This window comes from Lonchura striata, chromosome 8 (genome assembly GCF_050655825.1).
Source record: "Lonchura striata isolate lonStrDom1 chromosome 8, ASM5065582v1, whole genome shotgun sequence".
NCBI classification, from domain to species: Eukaryota; Metazoa; Chordata; class Aves; order Passeriformes; family Estrildidae; genus Lonchura; species Lonchura striata.
The window spans coordinates 808,093-832,411 of NC_140710.1; the positions used below are offsets into that span (position 1 = coordinate 808,093).

General features: G+C 52.7%; 1 protein-coding gene and 1 long non-coding RNA gene across 6 annotated transcripts in view; both read left to right on the top strand.

Annotated features, from left to right (window-relative positions):
• Window positions 1-24,319, top strand: part of NEGR1 (neuronal growth regulator 1) — a 175,260-nt gene that overhangs the window by 22,939 nt on the left and 128,002 nt on the right. The window lies entirely within an intron of this gene.
• LOC146766715 (uncharacterized) lies at window positions 386-15,620 on the top strand. Of its 2 annotated transcripts, none has more exons than XR_014956979.1 (3): window positions 386-1,950; window positions 2,083-8,130; window positions 8,166-15,620. It is a non-coding gene; the product is annotated as an uncharacterized LOC146766715 (long non-coding RNA). The 2 variants fall into 2 exon arrangements; XR_014956978.1 differs by lacking the exon at window positions 8,166-15,620 and having other exon boundaries at window positions 2,083-8,064; window positions 8,100-8,163.

The window sequence follows — 24,319 nt, forward strand, 5'->3', positions numbered from 1 at the left end:
CCCTGCAGAGGGTTAAATCCATCCCGGGGTGCGGGCAGAGGAATCTGCCCTGCAGAGGGTTAAATCCATCCCGGGCTGCGGGCAGAGGAATCTGCCCTGCAGAGGGTTAAATCCATCCCGGGCTGCGGGCAGAGGAATCTGCCCTGCAGAGGGTTAAATCCATCCCCGGGCTGCGGGCAGCGGGATCTGCCCTGCAGAGGGTTAAATCCATCCCTGGGCTGCGGGCAGCGGGATCTGCCCTGCAGAGGGTTAAATCCATCCCCGGGCTGCGGGCAGAGGAATCTGCCCTGCAGAGGGTTAAATCCATCCCCGGGCTGCGGGCAGAGGAATCTGCCCTGCAGAGGGTGAATCCATCCCCGGGGTGCGGGCAGCGGGATCTGCCCTGCAGAGGGTTAAATCCATCCCGGGCTGCGGGCAGAGGAATCTGCCCTGCAGAGGGTTAAATCCATCCCCGGGCTGCGGGCAGCGGGGGGAAGCAGCGAGAGCGCCGCGCTTCCAGCCGGGCGCGCATCCTGAGATTGCCGCGGCTCCTGCCGGCTCCCGTTTCCATGGGAGACGGGCACTTGTGCGGCAAAACCCGAGCTCGGACTCGTTCCTGCCGCTGCTTCGGGCCGCAGCCCCGGAGCAGCTCCGGGAGCGACTCCCGGGGCTCGGGGAGCCTCCTTGACCTGGGGCGGTGCCGGCGGTGGGAGCTCCAGAGAGGCGCAAAACCATCTTAGAGAGGCACAAAAACATTTTAGAGAGGCACAAAACCATCTTAGAGAGGCACAAAACCATTTTAGAGGGGCACAAAACCACCTTAGAGAGGCACAAAACCATCTTAGAGGGGCACAAAACCATCTTAGAGAGGCACAAAACCATCTTAGAGGGGCACAAAACCATCTTAGAGGGGCACAAAACCATCTTAGAGGGGCACAAGACCACCTTAGAGAGGCACAAACCACCTTGTGGAGGCACAACAATGTCCTGGAGAGGCACAGAACCATCGGCCAGAGCCCGGCCCGGCCCCGGGGCTTGCCGGGCTGGGAAGGGGGGATGAAGCCCTGGGGTGGGGAAGCGTTCCTGGGGATCCGCGTGCTTTGGTCCATTTGCAGGACTGGTCACTGATAGTTTCAGTGTGTGCAGCACTTCCTCCGACCCTTCCCGTAGCTCGCCGTGGATCATCTGTGTGCCTGGCAGGACACTCTGAACCCCACAAGGGTTTCTACATCAGCAGCTGCATCTGCTTTCCAGCACGCACCAAAATCAGCTTTTTCTTCAGATCACTGGCCCGGGGAGCAGCTGTGCAGATACCTGGCTGCAGGGGTGTGTTGGATTAGTGAGTTTTAATGCACTGCAATTCAGGATTACAAAGTGCTCCTTGATCAACTCTCTGGAATTGTTTTGTCTCAATTAAGAAATATTTCTCTATATTTTAGAAGAAGTTAAATATCTTTTATTGTCACCTTTACTTGAAGCATGATTTTGTTTTTTAAAGAAAAAGATTGTGGGTTGTGGAATGAAGGCAAGCAAGAAAACGATTTCTTTCTCTCCTATTCTTCTCCAGATACTATTTTTTTTTTTTTTAAACATTGTTTCCCAGCTGAGCACTTTGGGAAATTTAAAAGCATTTTTGATGCGGTGTGGTAGCAAGCAGGGTTATCAGCAAATGGCCTGTGCCCTTAGCAGCAATATCGTTCCTGCAGCAGCACCTGCCTCTGCAGGAGGGGAGCAGCTGCTGGGGCTGGCAGCAGAAATGAAACCTTGATGGAGTCCCAGTTCCATTCCCGTTCCGTGCCCCTTCCCTCCCTGCTGCTCTGGCTCAGCCCGCCCGGCCCCGGGGCAGCTCCCAGGGCCATTCCAGGCTGGACAGGCTCCTCTGGAGGCCTGGGAGAAGCAAAGCCCTGCTTTTATCTGCAGGCTCCAGTGGGGAGTTTCTGTGCTGTGAATGGAGTGAGATGCTGCAAGGAGGTGGTTCTGTGTCCTGGGTGAGGCTCGAGGAGATGGTTCTGTGTCCTGGGTGAGGCTGCAAGGAGGTGGTTCTGTGTCCTGGTGAGGCTGCAAGGAGATGGTTCTGTGTCCTGGGGGTGAAGCTGCAAGGAGATGGTTCTGTGTCCTGGTGAGAGGCTGCAAGGAGATGGTTCTGTGTCCTGGTGAGAGGCTGCAAGGAGATGGTTCTGTGTCCTGGTGAGGCTGCAAGGAGATGGTTCTGTGTCCTGGTGAGGCTCAAGGAGATGGTTCTGTGTCCTGGTGAGGCTCAAGGAGATGGTTCTGTGTCCTGGGGGTGAAGCTGTAAGGAGATGGTTCTGTGTCCTGGGTGAGGCTCAAGGAGATGGTTCTGTGTCCTGGTGAGGCTCAAGGAGATGGTTCTGTGTCCTGGGTGAGGATCAAGGAGGTGGTTCTGTGTCCTGGGTGAGGATCAAGGAGGTGGTTCTGTGTCCTGGTGAGGCTCAAGGAGATGGTTTTGTGATGGTTCTGTGTCCGGGGCTGGCCCCTCAGCCTGGCAGCGGGGCCGGGGAGGGACTGGGGACAAGGATGGAGGGACAGGACACAGGGAATGGCTTCACTGCCACAGGGCAGGGATGGATGGGAGATTGGGGATTGGGAATTGTTCCCTGGCAGGGTGGGCAGGCCCTGGAATAGAATTCCCAGAGCAGCTGTGGCTGCCCCTGGATCCCTGGCAGTGCCCAGGCCAGGCTGGAGCAGCCTGGGACAGTGGAGGTTCCCTGCCATGGCAGGGTGGCACTGGGTGGGCTCGGAGGTCCCTCCCAGCCCAGCCCAGCCTGGGATTCTCTGGTTCTGTGGCTGGCACAGGGGCTGGACTCGAGGCTGTCCGTCCCTGGGCTCTGGCCAGGCAGCTCCTGGTGGGTTTTTGCTTCCAGCTCCAATGGCCCCAGTTCCAAGCCCAGCTCTTTGCCATCCTGGCTCACCAGGGCAGCCCCTGCCAGCCCAGTGCAGTTAAACACTGCCCTCCATGGCTCTGCAGCTTTGTGCTCTCCCCTCCACCCCCTGATCCACTCTGACAGACTGATGTGGGCAAACGTAGCCAAAGAGATTTTTCCTCATTAGGGTGATGCCTCATTCCTCTTCTGTTGCTTTTCACTCCAGATTTTATAGCTTGCTCTGAGAAGATTGAGATGTTTTATTCCTACTCCATTAAAAAATAAAACACTGGTACAAACTAAATGTTAGTTTGAGAAACAAAGTGTGAGAAATGGGCTGTGATTGCACTGTGGTGGAAAATCTCCCTATTTTATTGAGACATAATCAGTATGGATCAGTTCTGTGGTGATCACAGCAGCCCAGGGACCTGCAGCCAAAGGGAAATTGTGTGTGGAGAGGCTGCTCACCCTGCTGAGAACCTCACTCAAATGTGACCTAAAGTCTTCCTGATAGGGACTTAGAAAACGTTGTCCTTTGACTCCAGGTCCCGTTCTCTGCAATTCCCACAAACCTGGCTAGTGCAAAATTTCCTGTTCCAGTCACTTACCCCTCTGGCATTAATGGAGAAAGCTCGGCCAGAACTCTTTTCTCATTATGCCTTCCTTAAAATAACAAACCCCAAACCCTCAAGTAAAGAGCTTTTTCTTCCCGAGTCCAAGTGTGTCAGTTCCAAATTCATGGGATTGCTGCAGGTGGAAAGGTTTGTTCCTCCTGACAGCTGTCAGCTTCACTGGGGATGCAAATTAATATTGAAGGACAACAAATGAATGGCAGAGGAAATCTTGAAAATCTGCTCAGCCCGAGACATTCGGGTGCAGACTTTTAATGCACTAAAATATGAATTGCAAGTAGGCAAATGACTGGGGGATTTGGAGCATTGTGAGGGGAAGGAGCAGATCCCTCTGACAGGCCCAGAGTGGACAAAGCGTTTCAGAGCCCACCTGGACAGACAGAGCTCCCAGGCACTGCAGGCACCGGTAGCTCAGTGCAGGAAATGGAATTTCTGTCATTATCACTCACTTGTTGTTGCTACTTTCCACGGCTAAATTATTTTACCAATATCGGCCTCTCCTGTTTGATGAGAGGAAACAGCCTCATATTGTGCCAGGGGAGGCATGCTCATATCCACCCTTTTATTTTTTTTGTTGTGAATTTTTAATTATTGCCCCAGTGTGCCTGGGAGAAGCTGCAGTTGTCAGATTATCGGTTGTAAAGATTTACTCGTGTTGGAGTGCTGTGGTAGTTTGTGCTATAAAATTCAGGATTGGAGAGCAGCACAGGAAAATTTAGGCTGAGTAATTTTTCCGGATCAATAAGTGCATCCGTGAGCGCGGGCGCAGACGGGGCTGGAGGCTGGAGCCCTCATCCATCACTGACCCCGGGAGCCAGGCAGGGCCAGAGCTTTGTCATGGCAGCCCGGTGCTGGGGACAGCCTGCTCTTGCTTACAGAAAATGAATTTATTGACAGCTGGCCTGCATCGATTGCAGCCCGGCTCTTCCTTGCCAGCGTTTCCCTGCTCTTCACCAGGAACGCTGGGGAAGGGAGCCCGGGGCAGGGCAGGGATTTGCTCTGTGGAAGCCCCGGGCACCTGCAAATCCACAGCTCAGGGTTAGCACCCCGACACCAAAAATAATCAACAGCAAGTGCCAGGAGCGCTCCCTGCCCTGCCAGGCTCTGCAAGGCGCCTGTGCCCACACGGCAGCTCCAGCTTCCCGTGGGGCTGGCAGCAGAATATTCCACTGGGCAGGAACTCCTGCTGCTCTTCTCCAGAAGAGATCAATCTGCAAATAGTCATTTCGCACAGCGCTCCCCGAGTGACCTGTTTAGCTTTTCCTGATGTATTTTTAGTTGCATTTTTTAGGCGTAACTCTTGATTTGTGTCTGGTCAACACCGCTCCCTTCTCAGTGCTGGTGATCTTTCATATGTCATACAGTGAATTAATTATAAAGGGAAAAAAAAAATCTTCTGGAATGGACTTTGTGCACGTGTTTATCACTGTTTAGTGAGACAAAATTAAATCAAGCGAAATCTAATGGAATAGAAAATCTGATCTCCCCAAGGGGGTTGCTGTGGTTCCTTGGAAGCTCAACAGGACTCAAGCATGACTAATCCCAAAGTTTTAGAAATAAATAAAAATAAAGTTATTGCTGCTTCCATTGGAAGGGGCTGCTCCCATCCCTCGGAATGACCCTGCCGTCCTCGGTTTACATTGGGTATGCAAATCAGGTAATTAGTTGGCAGCGTGCAATTGCGGGGTTTTGCATGGGTGATTCTGCAACCCGGGCCTCAGGTGCGGAGCGCTCACCGTTTCCACACGTGCCGCTCATTTATTTATTTTAATGCCTTTTTTCCACACGCTGATCTCTGTGTGCCTCGAGACCGGCAGAATCTCCCGTCCCTTGGAAATGCAGGGCTGTGCTGGATTGCAATTTCCCAGGGGAGGGGAGAACAGTTCTCTCTATTTTCACTCCATTGTTTGTAATGGGAATCAGCTCTTGGTAGAATATTTGCAATAAAGAGCTTTGAAATAGATTAAATGCCTGAGGTTCCTCTTGGCCATTAACCAAAGTTGGCAGCCATTTATTGCTTTGAACAGAGCGAGGCAGCAGAGCTAATCCCTCCAACGGAATCGGTCCCTGCAAAGAATGAAGTGCGAAGAGCAGCGTGATGATGTCAAAGTCCTGCCTTGTAGGGATGATGCAGGAATATCGTATTTCCAGCAAGGGCAGCTTTCCTGCAGCAGTGACACTGGCTCCCTCCCTGGGCTCCCCAGGAAGCTTCACCCACACCCAGAACTGCCAGTTCCCATCCACGGTGGACAAAAAATCCATTTCTGGAACACGCACCCGAGTTCATTTTTCGCTGGAGCTCTGGGTTTTTCTAGGCCACCTGCTTACCCTAAATATTCTCCTCTGCAGTCTCTGCCTGTTTACAGCAGGCCCAATTAGTCCGATCTCAATCAGCCGGGTTTAATGAGGCTCCTTTGAAGCTGCATCCCTGGGGCTGAGCCCGCTCCCTCCTGGCAGAGCTGCTCCCCTTCCCCCGGGGTCTGCCCTCTGCCAGCCCGGGGCTCTGCTGCTTGGCCGGGGCGCTGGGACCAGGGCAGAGTGCCGTGGGACGTCAGAGCCTGCGGTGGTGTCCAGGGACAGTGGTGGGGTTGTGGGTGGGGATTGTCCCTGACAGGAGTGGACATTGTCCCTGACAGGAGTGGACATTGTCCCTGGCAGGAGTGGGTTCCAGGTCCAGGAAATCCTTGGGAAAACTTCAGAGGTGGTTGTCTGAGAAATTAAAGTCATCACCTGGAAAGGACAATATTTACAGTATTCCTCTGCTTCCATTTCACAGCTTCAGTGTAAATCCTTCCACACAAATTTATTATTTACCTTTGTCGCTGGAGACCTTGTCTGGTGTTATTTATCATATATATTGTGTGTGATTATATTTCAACTTCAAATTACTACTGGCAGACACGGCCATGCCTTGGCATCTCTCTTTATTACACTTTGTGCTCAGCAATTCATTTTGCCTGATGCAGCCAGGGCATCACACGGGCAGGTTCCATGATTTATTGCTGTGCTCCCAGACTTTTTTTGTCTTGAGCCTCCACCTGTTCCCCAGCTGTTATTGGAGCACGTGTCTCACTTTGGGAGGGTTGGAGCTGTGCTGGTGAAGCTCTAATGCAATTCCTCTCTGTAATCCCACTGATGACACAGGGCTCTGTAATCATCACTGGTAATCTCCTTTGTTCTGATGTGTGTGCAACCCACAGCAAATTGCAAATGCTGCCTGCTCTGCTCAGCTGGGCCATAAAAGCAACTCCAGTTGAAGCCCAGGTAGCTCAGAGGTCAAAATCAAGAGCACTAAAGTGTGCAGGAACCAGTGAGCAGTCGCACTGCAGGATCAGGGAACCCCAGGCTGGGCTGGGCTGGGCTGGAGGGGCCTTAAACCCACCTGGGGAGATTTGTTCACTGCATTTGGGGTAAAATTCAAAAGCTGCACCGTGTCTGGTTGTTCATCCTAATTCAGCCTGGGACACCTTGAAGGAAACTCTCCACAACAGGAAGATTTCCTTCCCTCTCAAAGCGTTGCATAATTCTGATTGCATTAGGTCAGGCACGGCCGAAGTGCCAAGTTTGTGCCTTCAGTGAACACGTGGCATCAAACGTGGCAATGCCAGGGTTTCTGCCACGCTGATGGAAAGCTGACTGAGTTCCTCCAGGGGCTCTCTGTGTTTGTCCCTGGGGTGCCAGGGTGGGGTTCAGGACAGGCACTGCCTGCAGCAGGAGCAAGGCTCTGCTTTGCAGTGAGGACTCTCCAACGTCCCAGGCTGCAGTAACCCTGCTGGGGTTTTGGTGTTTGGGCTCCGGGGAGAATGGAAGGACTGGGACAAGATGATCCTTAAGGTGCCAAGCCTTCATTCTGTGATCTGGGAGAAGTTCTCCCTTCCCAACTGTGTAACAGTGATGTTCATGATTTTCAACCACACACTCTGTAAAAGAGCAGAGGATTTCCAGCCAGTCTGGTGTCTCTGTGCAGCACTGGGGCTGGGCAGGGGCTGCTCCACTTTGGGATTCATTTTTGTGGGGTCCCATCCTGGACATGGGGTCGGGCTGTGGGGAGGGATTTGGGCCGAGCCTCAGCCCTTCTCAGCAGGGTTTGGCCCTGGGGCAGTGCTTCACTCACATTTGGGGAAATGGGCTCAAACACAGATTTTGGGCCCATTTCTGCTGGAAATTTGCACCATAAATTGCATTTTCAACTGGGCAGTAAATGGCATTTGGTCCCTTTTGGGGGACAGCATTCTGTGTATAACAAGGGGGTTTCCTGCAGGCGAGGGGTGAAGTTCCCTTTTTGTGGTCAGGTATTTCCTTTAGGTTCATTTCCAGTGCCAGGTGTTTCCTTTAGGATTGTTTCTATGGCCAGGTGTTTCCTTTAGGATGGTTTCTATGGCCAGGTGTTTCCTTTAGGATGGTTTCTATGGCCAGGTGTTTCCTTTAGGATCGTTTCTATGGCCAGGTGTTTCCTTTAGGATGGTTTGCAGTGCCAGGTGTTTCCTTTAGGATGGTTTCTATGGCCAGATGTTTCCTTTAGGATGGTTTCTATGGCCAGGTGTTTCCTTTAGGATGGTTTCCAGTGCCAGGTGTTTCCTTTAGGATGGATGGTTTCTATGGCCAGGTGTTTCCTTTAGGATGGTTTCCAGTGCCAGGTGTTTCCTTTAGGATGGATGGTTTCTATGGCCAGGTGTGATTCCTACAAAGGAATTCCTGAGCGCTGCCGGGGCGGATTTTGGGGCACCGGGGACAAAGCGCGGAGCATCGGCCCGGCCCGAGGAGCCGAGGCTGCTCTCGGCAGAGTCAGAGCTCCCTCTGCTTGCAGGCAATTAGCGATGGCGTTAATGACGCTGGCACTGGCACGCCAGGGGCAGGGCTCAAGCTGCTTCTCTCGATGCAGGATGCGGGTGGTGCTGGCACGGGACGTCAGCAGGAAGGTCTCCAATATGTGTGAGGGCTTCCAGTAAATCTGGAGATTAGAGGGAAATTCCTCTCCCTATCTCTGATTTCTTAGTTCATTTCCATATCCCACTAATAGAAATTATAATACTTATTATTTTAGATATATGTGTACATACATGTACAATAATAATGCAGTAATGCACATAACATTAAATAAATTAAAAAGCAATATATTGCTTCATTCAATTTAATTTCAGGTACAAACTCGAGTCTGATGTGAATCCCTGGCTTTGGTGATCCAGTGCTTAACACCAGCTCAGGGTACTGCCCCAAATCTCCTAAGTGAGGGATTCTTTTTCATCTCAAAGGAGGAGAGAGCAGGATCATGTGGAAACAATCTTGTTACAGCAGATTGGAAGCGACTGGTGTATTAAACTTGTAAGAGGAGCCTTTCTGGGCTTTAATTGCACAAAGGCCGGGCTGTCACTCTGTGCTGGTGCAGCAGCTCCTCTGGGTTGGTACATGGGGCGTAGCTGAGCAGGGGCTGTGACCCCTGGCAGGGCAAGCACGGCCGTTCCCCGGGTAAGCCAGCTCTGCAAAGGTGTTTTTGTGAATGAGCAGCAGGTTTGTTCAGAGCTGGGAGCGGGACTGGGAGCACCTCTGCTGGGGTGGGCTCTGGGAGTGCCTGCGGGGCTCTTCCCCGAAAACAGCATCCCAGGGATCTCAGCTTGGGATGGAGGGAGCGTGTGTTCCCCGAGCTGGGAATTCTCACTGGGAATTCTGGTGAGAGCTCTGCTGCAGGGATGAGGCTCTGGGAGTGCCTGCGGGGCTCTTCCCCGAATAGAGCATCCCAGGGATCTCAGCTTGGGATGGAGGGAGCGTGTGTTCCCCGAGCTGGGAATTCTCACTGGGAGTTCTGGTGAGGGCTCTGCTGCAGGGGTGACAGCTCGCTTCCCTTGGCCGGGAGCGGCTGAATTCGACCTGTTCTGGTAAATTTGTGTGATGTCTGAGAGCAGCTGGGTGCCAAGTGTGGCACCATGCAGGGAGAGTCCTTGTTTCCTGCTTCCTTGCCGAGGCTGGGCAGAGAGGAGCTCCTGGAGCTGGGCAGGAACAGGCACAGGCTGGGGGTGATGTGCCCTGGCTTTGCAGGAACTCCGTGGTTCTGGATTCTGAAACGCTTCTCCCAGGGCTGCTGGCAGCTGCAGGAGGTGCCCAAGGAATGCACAGCACCAGCCTCTCCCTGACTGCAGAGAAAGTGCTGGAGATCAGGATTTTGCTCTCCTCCTGCCCTTCCGCACCCAGGACTGTTTGGGGCTGGCAGAGCTCCAGAGATGTTGGTCTATAGAACAGTTGTTCCCTGGGAGACAAAGCAGGTCCCTTGTTATTACATAAAAACCCCAACACAGATATACTAAAAAACCCCACAAACGCACAAAAAACCCCAGCAAAAGTCAACAAACAGAGAAACAACCAACCAATATCAAACCCACCAAACAAACAAGAAATAAAGGCAGAGAGATGGAGAGAAAAAGGCTCCCAGGTGTGTTGTCAGCAGGAGGGGCTGCAGCCCCCTCCTGCTCCTGCCTGTCCTCTCTCCAAGAGGGGCTGGCAGGGGATGGGCTGGCTGTGGAAATTCAAATTAGGCTCATCTGGACCCTCACTGCACAGCAGCAGAGCACCCTGCACAGACTCAGGCAGCACAGGGCACAGCACTATCCCAAAGGATACCCTTGGGAAATGGGACCCCAAACTGGGTTTAACTGGAGGCAAACTGCTGACCCTGGGCTGGGCTGGTGGGCAAAGGCAGGCTGGGAGGCAAAGGGCTCTGTGTGCAGCGGGGAAGGGAAAGCAGAAAATGAGGGAAATGATGCATGCAAAGGGAAATTCCAAGAAAATTCCTCTTTCCAGGCTTGGGAAACAAGTGCCATGGAGTTAAATGTGTCCTTGATCTCGCAGCCACGCAGCGAGGCTGGAATACGGATGTGGATCTGTGAGGGATGGTGTGAGCTGAATGGGAATTCCTGGAGCAGCTGAGCCAGCAAGGCTGGCACGGGGCTCAGGGAAACACCGACATGCCCTCTGCATTGGAATTCAGCTCAGGACTGCAAAGCAGCAGCCACGGGCACGGTGCAGCACCCCAGGCTGGGAGAGCTGCTGCCCACTGCCAAGGAGGGGAGGCACTGCCCACAACTCACCAAAGTGTGCGATGCCAGTTTATGTCCGTAGTTATAATGGTTATCAAATGCCCAGTTTGTAACCAAATTTACCAAATCTCAGTGCTGCAGTTAGCTATTAATGAGGCTACAGCTGATGTGCACGGAGAGATATTAAAATGGGGGAGACATGGAAAAAAAGAGAGAATAAAAGAGAGAGAGAGAGAGAGAAAGAAAGAAAAAGGAAGAAAGAAAGAAAGAAGGAAAGAAAGAAAGAAGGAAAGAAAGAAAGACAGATTAACAGAAATTTGTGTCCTGCAGGTGTTGCTGTCCATAAGTTTTTGAATGTTCAGGTTACTATTCATTTTGTGGCCACAGTGAGCGAGGGCTGGGAGGATGCTCAGAGGATCAGCAATAACCACCCAAAACACGACAGGCTTCCCAAACCATTCCAGTTTGAAACAGGTACTCACACTGGTTTCCTTTAACTTGGTTTCTCCAGGCTGAGATACTTGCAGTGCTGCTCTAAAGCAGTTATTGGATTTATCTGTGCCTTTCTTGCCGCCTGCAAAAGCTGATGTACAGCACAGCTCCTTCCCAAACCTCAGGTCAGCAGATCAGGGAATAGCCAGGAGTGCCCCTTGCTGCAGGCAGGGCAGTGTCTGTCTCTCTGGGCACCCTGTGCCAGGGCCTCGCCTCCCTCACAGCAGGAATTCCTTCCCAAAATCCTGGCTAAACCCACTCCCCGTCTGACAGTCACTCCTCCTTGTGTCTGCCAGCATTTCCTCTCTGTTAACGGGGGATGTTAATAAATACAGCTTTGTGTCAGTGGTGGTGGCCGCTGGTATTTGCTGCACAAGCAAAGATTCCTGGAAAAGAAATTAAAATTATCATCAGTGGACATCCCTGAGCTTTCTGAGGAGAAAAACCCCGATTTTTAGGCGGGTTTAATTGTTCTCCAAGTGGCTGTTAGTGAAGAGGTAATTCAGCCTGAGCAGGAGGAGGCTGAGCACAGAGCAGTTATTTGCCATGGTTACCCCGGCCCTGAATGAAGGGACAATTATTCGGAGAGGAGCTGGAGATCCTGCTTGCTTTGCCGTCCTCAGAAGTGCTTTTCCCACTCCTTTGTGCAAACAACCAAAAAGCCAGTTCGGTGCATTTATCCAATTTTAGAGCCCAGTGTTCGTAATTAAGAGTTTGCTGCTGGCCTGGGCGGGGGTGAGGGGTGCCAGGGGTGCCAGGGGTGAGGGGTGCCAGGGGTGAGGGTGCCAGGGGTGAAAGGTGGCTGGCATGGAAAATCCCCGTGCTGCCCAGCTCCAGGCTGCAGGAGCTGTGCTCTGCTCCCGTGTGTCCCACCAGCCCGGGGATGCCCAGATCCTGTGTCCCAGCTGTATTCTCCTGCTGGGCTGCACAGGTTGGCTCCCCAGCAAAGCTCTGGGTATTTTGGACTGGGGGGACTTGGGGAGTTTTGGCAGGGAATGCTTGGATGAGCTGCCTGGGACAAAACACCTTTACAGCCAGGAGAGCAGGGACATGGCAGGGCTGGCAATGCTGCATGATTCCGGGCTTGTTCTTGGACTCTTTCTCGATTGTTCTGAGGTTTGGAGCCCCCAGCAGCAGCAGCTGTGTTTGAGGGCTCCCTTTTTGTGCCTGGCGTCTTCTGGAGGAGCAGATTCCTGTTGCTCGCACCTCCAGCTCAGTGCCAGCCTGGAGTTCCTCCTCTCTCCTGTCTGCCTCTCCCTCCCTGTTCTCCCTCCCCTTCCCATTCCAGGGCCATTCAGACCAGCCTGGAGCTCCTGGGGAAGGGCAGAGCCAGCTCTGGGTGCCCCTGGCTGTGCTGAGAGAGGCTCAGGGGTGCAATGATCCATGAAAACCCTCCTGGGTGACTTTGCCACGGAACACAGAGACTTCAGTTTGGGCAAAGGCTTCACAGAATTTACCCTCCTCTTGTCTTGCACCCATGTTCAGTAGAATGAGTTTGATCAGGGTCACTGCAGAGAGAGAAATAAAAGGAGCTTTTTCTTCTGAAAGAGAAAAAAAATTAAATTCATTGTATTAGGAGCAGGTTAGGGGCAGGATTTCAAAGGAGCTGCTCCCTTTGGTGACTCCTCCTCTTCCTCCTGTGCGTAGTCAGGAACAGAGGAAAGGAAGATGAATTTGTCAAGCAAATCTGAATTCCTGGGTTCTGTGTTCTCTCAGTCAACAGGAACTCGATGCTTTAGCACTGTAATTAAGTGCTGCTCTTGTCCTTTGGTTTTTCCCAAGAGCCCAGGCCGTTCCTGTTACAAAATGCTTCGAGACAGAACTACGTAAAACATTAGCATGGGTGGTGACTTTTGCTCGGCTTTTATCTTTTAGAAGTTTAGTTTTAATATTTAACAATACTTTAATATTTAATACAAGTGGAGCTGTTGCTGCAGCTCGTTCTGCTGGCCCCTCCGGTGCTGTGCTGAGCAGCTGCCCACTAATGGCATGGTTAGGATGCTTGATGGGCTGATGTTGGGCTGGGACTGATGGAGCTGTCGGGGGGCACAGCGGGGCCGGGCCCGCAGGGGCTGCTCCAGCCCCCCAAAGTTCCTCCTCAGCCTCCCTCCACAGCTCTGGGCTGTGACAAAAGCTGTAGACAAAAACGGGCTGTCCTGCCCTGCCTTATCAAAGTCACTGAAAACGGCCTCCTCCAGCGTTCCTGGGAAACTGCAGGGGTGTGGGGGATATTGTGTCTGGGAAACCAGGGAATCCCACACTGCTTTGGGTGGGAAGGGGTCTCAGAGCCACCCATCCCACCCCAGCCCTGGCAGGGACACCTCCACTGCCCCAGGAGCTCCAGCCCCAGTGTCCAGCCTGGCCTGGGACACTGCCAGGGATCAGGGGCAGCCCCAGCTGCTCTGGGAATTCCATCCCAGCCTGCCAGGGAACTGTTCCCCATTCCCAGTCTCCATCCAGCCTGGCAGGAAGGATCAGGACCTGTTCTCCCAGGGTTTCCTTAGCTGGGTTCCTCAGGAGAGGAGGCACATGGAGCTCTGCCAGCTCCTCCTCCTCGGACAAGCCCGAGGCTCTCCAGCAGAGCACCAGCTCTGGGACAGAGATGGAATTCTCACCAGCTCTGGGACAGAGATGGAGTTCTCACCAGCTCTGGGACAGAGATGGAGTTCTCACCAGCTCTGGGACAGAGATGGAGTTCTCACCAGCTCTGGGACAGAGATGGAATTCTCACCAGCTCTGGGACAGTGATGGAGTTCTCACCAGCTCTGGGACAGAGATGGAATTCTCACCAGCTCTGGGACAGAGATGGAGTTCTCACCAGCTCTGGGACAGAGATGGAGTTCTCACCAGTTCTGGGACAGAGATGGAGTTCTCAGTGTCCCTGGCCAGGTTTCCCTCTCAGGCTTTGTGCAGTCTGGGCTGCGCTGCTGCCCGAGGGCTCCTGGCTCGGAGGAGCTGCAGGATTTTGTGCTGCACGCTCAGGGGTGACAGGAATTATGCACCCAAGAAATGCATCCCCCTATGCACTCCTGGCTTTTTCAGCCCTTTCTCGTGTGAAAAACGCCAATCACTTGGCTTTTAAAATTTTAACAGTTTACTACTAATAAAATGGTTATAAAAATAGTAATACAATTAGAGTAATAAAGTTTAGAGTTAGGACAATTACAAGATAATAAAAAGCAAAGAATTATGGACGTCCTTGAGGCGAGTATCTCATTCAAAAAAAAACTCTCCCCACATACATAGTCTCTATTTTAACATTATGTTGGAACCTAAAGCTATATTTAACACGCTACTTAAGAGAATTAATACAGCATAACTTTCTAACATCACACATATAACATTCACTCTAATATTTGTGAAAAGCCAATCATAAAATCTGCATTTTTCACACCCAGAAGATCTCCCTGAGCTCCTGTCCTGGCTGCTGCCCTGGCCCCTGCTCCCGTCCTCCTGCTCCGTGCTCGGGGGCTCGGGCAGTTGTGGGGGATCCTTCCTGCTGTGCCAGGCTGGTTTAAAACAGCACCTCCAGGACTTAGAGCACATTTCTGGCCCCATTGTTTCGTGCTGGGTGGAGACAAAAATCTTCCCTTCTGGAAGTGGCACAGCCACGAGGCATTTAAATATCATTTACTGGGAGAAACTCCAGGAGTCAGCTCCATCTGACAGTTCCAGGCTTAACTCATCTCAAACAGTTTAAGCCTATATTCTATTCCCCAGATATGGAAAATAGAACTAATTTCAACTGATTTCAAATAGTTTAAGCATCTATTTTAATCCCCAGGTATGGCAAAGATAGAAAACTAAACACGGTTGTTATTTAAAATGCAATTGAAAAGGAAGCTAAAATAATAATGATAATAAGGTTCAGACTTTGTAAGGATTATGTGCATAATAGCACAATAAATCTTCAATTTGAGAGAGTTTGCTCTTATTTCCTGATTTAATATCATTGATGTTTTTTTGGAATCACACATGTCTTGGGCTGACATAGAAAAGTGCAAACAGAGAAGCACACAGGAGAGCGTAGAGAACACACAAGATAATGACAAGGAAAATCACAATTATTGGAGGCTCTCCTGTCCCTTCCCAGCTCTGGGCACAGACACAGACCTGGAGTGGCTCCTCCCCAATGTTTCCCACTGCAGACTCCCTTTGCTTCTCCTCTCCAAATATGAAATGGTTTTCCTCCTTGACTTGTAACAAGCCATTCTCAAATCTCCCTTACAGTCAATTAAATTCATTAATTAAAAGCAGATAAAGATCAGTGAGTAGAGGCTGAGCTAATATATGCCTAATATATTGTTGTATCATGCTTTGTCAAACATACCAGTAATTGCTCATTTAATTTATTCAGCATTGCTGATTTAAATATCTTTCTGGACGTTTTGGAGTTAGTTGTCATTTCCTTAATGTCTGCTGGTTGCATATCAAAATGTCACTTTATTATTTCAATACATTATCTGTGACTTGGGTTTCCTTAAAACCTCTAATTGCTGTGACAGTGCTCCCAGAAATACAGGCCCGATGTGAGGTTAGCTCAGTGGTAATGCAAGCAGGCAGCTTCTCTGGCCAGGAGGCTTTGTTTGTGTGTCACCTTTGCAGGACTGCAGCGTCCTGGGGACCCTGCAGCGTCCTGGGGACCCTCCCTGCAGTGTCCTGGGGACCCTGCAGCATCCTGGGGACTCTCCCTGCAGCATCCTGGGGACCCTGCAGTGTCCTGGGGACCCTCCCTGCAGCGTCCTGGGGACCCTGAAGTGTCCTGGGGACCCTCCCTGCAGTGTCCTGGGGACCCTCCCTGCAGTGTCCTGGGGACTCTCCCTGCAGTGTCCTGGGGACTCTCCATGCAGCATCCTGGGGACCCTGCAGTGTCCTGGGGACTCTCCCTGCAGCGTCCTGGGGACCCTCCCTGCAGTGTCCTGGGGACTCTCCCTGCAGTGTCCTGGGGACCCTGCAGCCTCCCGGGGAGAAGGCAGGCAGGCAGGAGTGCTGCAGGAATTCTGCTGCAGGGAATTCTGCTGCAGGGCCAGCGAGCCCTGCCCTGCCCTGGCTGCTGGGTGTGCCAGGCAGCAGGAGCCAGGGGTCTGCTCTGCCAGCCTGGCCAGGGCCAGCAGCTCCTGCAGCCATGAATGTCCAAATTCCCATCAGCCCAAAGACAGACTCTGCTCTCCTGCCTTCCTCCCAGTCACCCTGTTCCTATCGTGGTGTCCCAGTCACCCTGTTCCTATCGTGATCTGTCCTACAATTCACAACAGACCCCAGGGCTGGCGTGTTTGAGAGGGGGATGTCTGGGGACTGGGTGTTTGGGGGGCTGGGTGTTTGGGTTTGGTGTTTGGGAGGTTTGCTGTTAAGGAGGTTGGGTGTTTGAAAGAGTGGCTGTTTGAGGGGTTGGGTGTTTGAAAGACTGGGTGTTTAGAGGGTTGGGTGTTTGGGAGTTTGGGTGTTTGAAAGAGTGGCTGTTTGAGGGGTTGGGTGTTTGAAGGAATGGGTGTTTGGAGTGTTGGGTGTTTGGGTGTTGGGTGTTTGGGAGGTGGGGTGTTTGGGTGTTGGGTGTTTGAAGGGTGGGATAGATCGGAGGGGTTGTGTAGGTTTGAGTGTGGGAAAGAGAAAACAAAAGCTTTTCAGTGAATGGTTTCAGTCCTCATGCAACCTGAAAGTGAAGAGAATTGCACTGGCACCTCTGAATGATAATGATCTGAAAAGTTTTAATGAAATACGTGAACTGGGGGAAGGCCTGCCTGCCTTGTGCTGGCAGAACCAGAGAATCCCAGCCTGGTTTGGGTGGGCAGGGACCTCAGAGCCCACCCAGTGCCACGGCAGGGACACCTCCCCCTGTCCCAGGCTGCTCCAGCCTGGCCTTGGACACTCCAGGGATCCAGGGGCAGCCCCAGCTGCTCTGGGAATTCTATTCCAGGCCTGCCCACCCTCCCAGCCAGGAATTGCTGCCCAAGCTCCCACCCAGCCCTGCCCTCTGGCCGTGGGATCCCTTCCCTGTGCCCTGTCCCTCCATCCCTGGTAATGGTCTCAAATGCCAGATCTCATCCCAGCCCCAGAAAACATCCACCAACAACCCAGTCCGTGACAAAAGACTTTACCTAAAATGTTAAAACAATTATTTTCATAGGAGACAGAAGAAAAAAAAGGATTAAATATTTGGTAAAATGTCAATTTCTAAAGGTCTCCAGACAAATCAATGGCTGGAGCTCAGCAGTGCAGTGTCGGAGCCAGTGGTGAGGAGGCTCAGAGGGGAGCTTTAGGACAGCAGTCAATCTAAATTCCATATTCCCTGATAGGTTTTCACAGAAGGATTTGATTACAAACTCCATGCAGAGGTTGTGGAAATTGTGTGTGTGCACACGTGTGTACAGAAACAAATGCACAAATTGTATTTCCTGCTTCCCTGGGTGCTCTCTCTGCTGCTTTGCACGGGTATCAAGCACTGATTGTAGCCCATCAGCTTTCTGCCTGGGGTTCTCTAGAGCTCTGTGGGCCTTCAGAATAGCTGGTAGGAGTTGTCAGGCACAGCAAAATATTTCAGCAGTTGGAACTAATTAACTATTGAAGAAGGGGTTTGTTAACTGTGAATGGTGGTGGTTTATTCATTCTTGAATTTTTAAGATTTTTTTTTCCAAGACCCACACAAATGTAGATAAAGCAGTTCCCAATAACTGTTGCAGAACAGTTTGGACTGTCAGTTTGGATGGAATGCCATATGCCCGCTCAGCTGCTCGTGTAATCCTCTCTAGCTCTCCTCAGAATTTACTGCACTGAGAATTGGCTCGGCTCTGGTTTTTACTGGCCACAGGAGCCCTGGGGAGAGGAGCAGTGGCCTGGTGTCGAAGGGACTGTCCCAAGAACAAATACTTTTTACAAATGTTTGTGGCAGAGAAAGAAGAATTTGCCATTAGAAGCAGTCTGTGGTGGTGAGGGAAGCACTGGGAACCAGCTCAGGTGACCCCCCTGAGCTCCAGTGCCAGCAGGGAGCCTACAGGAGAGATGGATCTTTCCTGTGATGCACTCAGGTCATGGACAAAGGCAGGTTTTAGTCAAATGGATAACATTTAGTGTGAAATCTTGGAGAAAAGCTGCGGAGGGATTCCAAGTCCCTAAACCCAGACTGTGCCATGGCGCCCGTGCTTGGTCTCCATCAACCTCAGCAATTCTCTGTTCTTTGACCTTTGCGAGTCACTTCTGAGCTTCTGGTTAGCAGCTCCAGCCTTTGGAGAAGGAGACAGAAATCAGCTCTGCCTGTCCGTGCTGGGGGAGCTTTGGGTGGCCCAGCAGAGCAGAGGGGGAATGAGGGATGGGCACTGGGGCAGGAGCACAGCAGGGTCCCTGCCCGGCCACGCTGGCACGGGCTGAGACTGCCCTTCCTCCCGGGCACAGCTGGATGGGGCAATCCAGCTGTGCTGGGCACGGGGCAATCCTGTGCTGGGCACGGGGCAATCCTGTGCTGGGCACGGGGCCATCCTGCTCTCCTGGGCACGGGGCAATCCTGTGCTGGGCATGGGGCAATCCAGCTGTGCTGGGCACGGGGCAATCCTGTGCTGGGCACGGGGCAATCCTGTCCTGGGCACGGAACAATCCAGCTGTGCTGGGAATGGGGCAATCCAGCTGTGCTGGGCACGGGGCAATCCTGTGCTGGGCACGGGGCCATCCTGCTCTCCTGGGCATGGGGCAATCCTGTGCTGGGCACGGGGCCATCCTGTGCTGGGCATGGGGCAATCCTGTGCTGGGCACGGGGCCATCCTGCTCTCCTGGGTACGGAGTGCTCCTGCAGCCGGGGCTGAGCTGCCGTGCCTGGTTTGGCAGCGCAGTGATGGATGCTCGCCCTTGGACCTTGATTTCTGTGTCTGGGAGGTGCATTAGCCCTGGGGTCACCCTCACCCCGAAGGGTCTGCTCGCAGATTATTTTGTTTTTCACCTTTACCATTGCCTGTCCTAATCTGTTTCCTATTCAACCCAAGCATACCCCTTCCGCTGCCTCTTTTCCTTTGAAATTGGCAGTAAACTACCACTGAAAAAATAAGAACATTCAGACATCAGCTTGGAAGTGTGAACACTTTGTTCTCTCAGCTGCAAACACAGTATTTGTGTTATTTTTGTTCTAATTCTCACTTCACTCCTATTAAGGAACAATTTCAGCACATTCACTTCACATTGCTGCCAATTTTCGTGGCATTTTAAAGGAACAACAAACAGGTGCAGACCTTGCAGGAGTCAGAGTAGTTGGCTCGTGGCTTAAATAGGTTTCATGGAGCTCTCCATATTTTTGGGAATTCTGCTGGTGGTCTCAGGGACTTGGAGAGGCATCCTTCCTCCCCGTGGGGAGCCTCTCCTGTGCAGGGCTGGGCTTCCACTGTGCCCAGCATCGCTGCCTCAGCTGCTGCTGGGGTGAGGAGTCATTTCCTGAGGGGGTTGTAGTGAGCAGCCAACGGGACCTGGCCACCCCACCCCGTGCCAGGGATGCACTGCACAGGAAAGGCTCATTCCCGGCCAGCTGGGGTCCTGTGTCCTTGCTCCTTTTCCTCCCGTTGGAACATTCTCAGCTTCCTCCTTGTGATCATTCTCACCCTCTTTTCCATCAGGTTTTCCCATTGGGAAGAGATGCTTCAGTCTGGGAATGCTGGAATCAGGAGGGGCTGGGATCAGGAGATGCTGGGGCTGGGAAGGGCTGGTTTCAGGAGGAGCTTGTTTCAGGAGGAGCTTGTTTCAGGAGGAGCTGGTTTCAGCTGATGCTGGTTTCAGGAGTGCTGGGCTCAGGAGGAGCTGGTTTCAGGAGGAGCTGGTTTCAGCTGATGCTGGTTTCAGGAGGAGCTGGTTTCAGGAGGAGCTGGTTTCAGCTGATGCTGGTTTCAGGAGTGCTGGGCTCAGGAGGAGCTGGTTTCAGGAGGGGCTGCTTTCAGGAGGAGCTGGTTTCAGGAGGAGCTGGTTTCAGGAGGAGCTGGTTTCAGCTGATGCTGGTTTCAGGAGGAGCTGGTTTCAGGAGGAGCTGGTTTCAGCTGATGCTGGTTTCAGGAGGAGCTGGTTTCAGGAGGAGCTGGTTTCAGCTGATGCTGGTTTCAGGAGGAGCTGGTTTCAGGAGGAGCTGGTTTCAGCTGATGCTGGTTTCAGGAGGAGCTGGTTTCAGGAGGAGCTGGTTTCAGGAGGAGCTGGTTTCAGGAGGAGCTGGTTTCAGCTGATGCTGGTTTCAGGAGTGCTGGGCTCAGGAGGTGTTGGTTTCAGGAGGAGCTGGTTTCAGGAGGTGTTGGTTTCAGGAGGAGCTGGTATCAGGAGGAGCTGGTTTCAGGAGGAGCTGGTTTCAGGAGGTGTTGGTTTCAGGAGGAGCTGGTTTCAGCTGATGCTGGTTTCAGGAGGAGCTGGTTTCAGGAGGAGCTGGTTTCAGGAGGTGTTGGTTTCAGGAGGAGCTGGTATCAGGAGGAGCTGGTTTCAGGAGGAGCTGGTTTCAGGAGGTGTTGGTTTCAGGAGGAGCTGGTTTCAGCTGATGCTGGTTTCAGGAGGAGCTGGTTTCAGGAGGAGCTGGTTTCAGGAGGAGCTGGTTTCAGGAGGAGCTGGTTTCAGGAGTGCTGGGCTCAGGACCCCCTCCCATTCCTGCACACAGCCCCAGCTGTGCTCCCCAGGCAGGGAAGGTGCCTCCCCCCGGAGCAGGGTGCTGGGCAGCCCTGGCCCCTCCTGGGGTGCTCCCCAAGAGCCAGCCCTGCTCCCCAGCTCTGCTGGCTGGCACTGCAGCCCTGGGCAGAGCATCTCTGCTCCCCGGGCTGAATCACAAAGGATGCCAACACCTTTGGAAGGGAAGTGAGCTTGCTAATTTATTTAACCCTGGACTGGAGGTCCTGGAGCGTCTGCTCGGGGCTGTTTTGGCAGGTGCTGGTTTGGCAGCAGTGGGGAACGTGCAGGCTGGGATCTCTCTTTCAGACAGCTCCACGAAGGATTTCAAGCTAGATGAGGCTGTTGTTGTGCAGGGCAGGAATGAACAGAGGGCAGAGCTGCCAGCTCGGTGATGGGTGTGGATTCGGGAGATGATAAATGGTGGGATGCAGAGCAGCAACTCAAGCCTTTGACAGTGTTTATAATAAAAAGACAGTTCATCCTGCATCAAAGGCCTCTGGAAAAACACGCAACAGCTCTGGAAGCAAGGCAAGCACTCCTCAAGAAGGAGCAGAGTGTTTGAGGAGGGTTTGACTCGCCTGGCTGAGGGCAGCCCTGCAGTAAAGGTGGGTGGATGCTGAGGGCTCGCAGCCAGCCCTGCGGGTGACACCTGTGTGACACGGGACAGGGAGTGCTGGCATTGACTTGATGGGCACAGGGCACTGCAGGCCAGGGCTGCCCCGAGGGATGTTTAATTGCCACAGAAATCCCCGCTGGGCACGCTGTGCCCTGCCCAGAACCAGGGCTGAGCTCATTCTGGGAGCAGGGCCAAGCGCTGCTGGAGCTGCTGTTGTTCCCTGCTGGAGGTATCACACCACGCAGGAATTGCTTCCAGAAACCACAGCAGGATTTCCGCGGGTGTTTTGGAGGTGGGTTTGGGTTAGGCCACCCTATCCTCCAGATAAAACCGGATGTGAATGGGTGAAGTCACAGGATCCCTGAGGCTGGAAAAGCCCTCCCAGGGCACGGGGTCGGAGCTGGGGCTGATCCCAGCCTGTCCCCAGCCCAGAGCCCTGCCACGGGCCTGGCTGAGGGAAGGTCCACGTGCACTCCAAGGTGGGAGGCAAATCTGCTGGAACGCCACGGGGACACTGAAGTTTGGTATTTCAGATGAAACCACATGGAAGAATTAAAGGTTTAATCCAAATATGCAAAATGGCATTTATTTTGCCAGGCTAGCTTTCAATATAATTGGCTAAATGGCTTTTCTTCAGTGTTGCATGGGGTCAAATGCTGCGTGAAGTGTTTCAAAGTGCTGATTTTTAACTTAATTACTCTTGATTGAAAATACACCCTTTTTTTACACTAAAACAGTGAGAAACTGCGTGTGACTAGTGGGAAGCACAGTTAGGAGTCATCAAAGCCGTCCCTTCTGGAATTCACGGCTCTGGCATTCGAGGACAAAAGTGTCCCTGTGTCCCAAAGGCTGAGCTCTGATGTGGGGAGCTCCTGGTGCTGCAGGGAGATCACTTCACAACTCCATCTCAACGTCCTCTGCTCAAAGCGGGGCCAGCTCCTTCCCTTTTGTCTTTGAAGTGCTTTTAGAGAGATCTGATGCTTAAAAAGGAGCGGAAATCTCTTCCCTACAAAGGCTTTTAGCATTTGATGTCCTCATCTGATCCCTTTGGAAATGCCCTTCCCACCTTGCAGAGGGGCAGCCAGTGGCACGAGGGTCGCAGTTTGGGGAGCAAACCTCAAAGAAAGGAGAAGGGCAGGAAGAAATGAGCTTCTCATGGACGTGCACAGGTCTTTGGGAAGGCAAACACCGCGTTTGATTTTACACAAATCCTGCCCTCAGCCTCAAAGGTGGAAACACACGGAGGGATTGCTGGTGGAGGGCAGAAATCCGTGGGACAGGGAGAGCCCAGGGCTGCAGTGGGAAGAGATGGAAATGTGACAGCCAGGTCCTGGCACAGGGGGTGTGTGGGACCCCCCGAGAGCTCAGGGCAGCTGGAAAACAGAGGGGAGACATTTTTTACATTAAATATTATGTGAGGACTACCCTTTCCAGGGAGAAAAAGGATAAAACCAAGCCAGGGCAGCAGGAGAAGGCGCAGTAGGGAAGCAGAGCCAGCAGATGTGTGGCACTGGGAGGTTTCTGGGGGGGCTGTGCAGAGATTTCCCTCACACCCCAGCTCCTGGAAGCACTGCGGGATTCATTCCCAGCCAGGTGAGCTCCTGTGATTGCCTCGGATCCATTTCCGTCAGGGAACGTGCTCAGACCTGGCCCAGACCGGGGCAATTATGCTAATGAGGGATGTGAGAAACTAATTTCAAGCATAAATAATGTATTATTGGCCATAAGATTTCCCTCAACCTCCCGTTTCATTCCTTCTCCATCATTTTGCTGCCGAGGTAAATTAGCCTTGTGGAAGGAAGAATTTGGGTCCCCTTGGGATCCTGGACTCTGTCAGGAATGAGTCAGGGCCACCTCCCCAGCAGCTTTGGGGTGATTGGAGGGAGATAAAGGTCTGTGGAAATGCCCTCGGTGGGAAGGGGACGAGGTTCTACAGGGGACTGCAAAGAGCTGCCAGCCCCAGCCCGAGCCCTGCCCACTGCTCCTTCCCAGGGACGGGGCTGAGCTGGGTCCTGTCGGGTGGGAATGGCCAGGGAAAGAGCAGTAATTACCAGGGAAAAAAACAGAAATTACAGGAAAAGAACAGAACTTACCTGGGGAAAGAACAGAACTTACCAGGGAAAGAACAGAACTTACCAGGGACGGGACCTGAGCCAGGTCCTGTCCAGGGGGAATGGCCAGGGGAAAGAACAGAACTTTGGTCAGTGCCTGGAAACTGGAAATTGCTTGCTCTGGACCATGCAAATGTTAATTTTCTGTGCAGGGATCCCACCTTTAATTACCCACAAGGTGTGTGCTCACAGCCCACACGGTTTTGCTGAGCAGGAGGATGTTTTTTGGGTTTGCCACGGTGATTTCTGTTTTCTGGGGATGTGAAAGGAACGTTCCCTTGCCACACAGCCTTTGTTGGTGCCATCGATTCCCTCTGCAAAGGAGAGGAGTCGCTGGTGCCTCGGGGCAGAGGGCACTGCAGGAGCTTTCCTGTGCCAGGACAGGGCAGCTCAGTGCCCAGGGAACAGGGAAATGGGAAATGCAGGAGCGTGGCCCTTGCTCGTCAGGGCAGGGATGAAAACCTCTGTGTGCAGTGCTCACTCACTTGGGCTGCAGCCCCAGCAGGGAAAGCTGGGCTCGGGTTTAGCTGGGGGAAGTGCGTGGGGCTCGGTGTGACCTGGGCAGTGAGGAGCAGCCAGGACTGGCACTGCAGCCCTCCTGGAGCCCTGCTGCATTCCTTGGGTCGTTAGGATTGTATTTGGTTTTCTGCTAACAATTGCAACTGCAGAAGTGCACAAAGGACCAATTCCTTCAGGCCATCAGGCAGACAGAAACTGCTCACGCTGGGTTTCCCTTTCCAGCAGCCTGTGCAATTCCATCCCATAAAGTGCCTGAGGGAGCTGGCACGGCGTGGCACCTCCTTACCTGGACCAGCCCAGGGCTAAAGGGGGCTCAGGCCTGGCTGAGAGCACCTGAATTCCAGAAGGAGCCTTTGTTGTCCCCCTGGGCCCAGCTCAGCTCAGGGATCTCATCCTCCCCTGCCTTGCCTGAGTCCTGTCAGTCCTTCAATCCTGGATCTCCTGAGCTGAC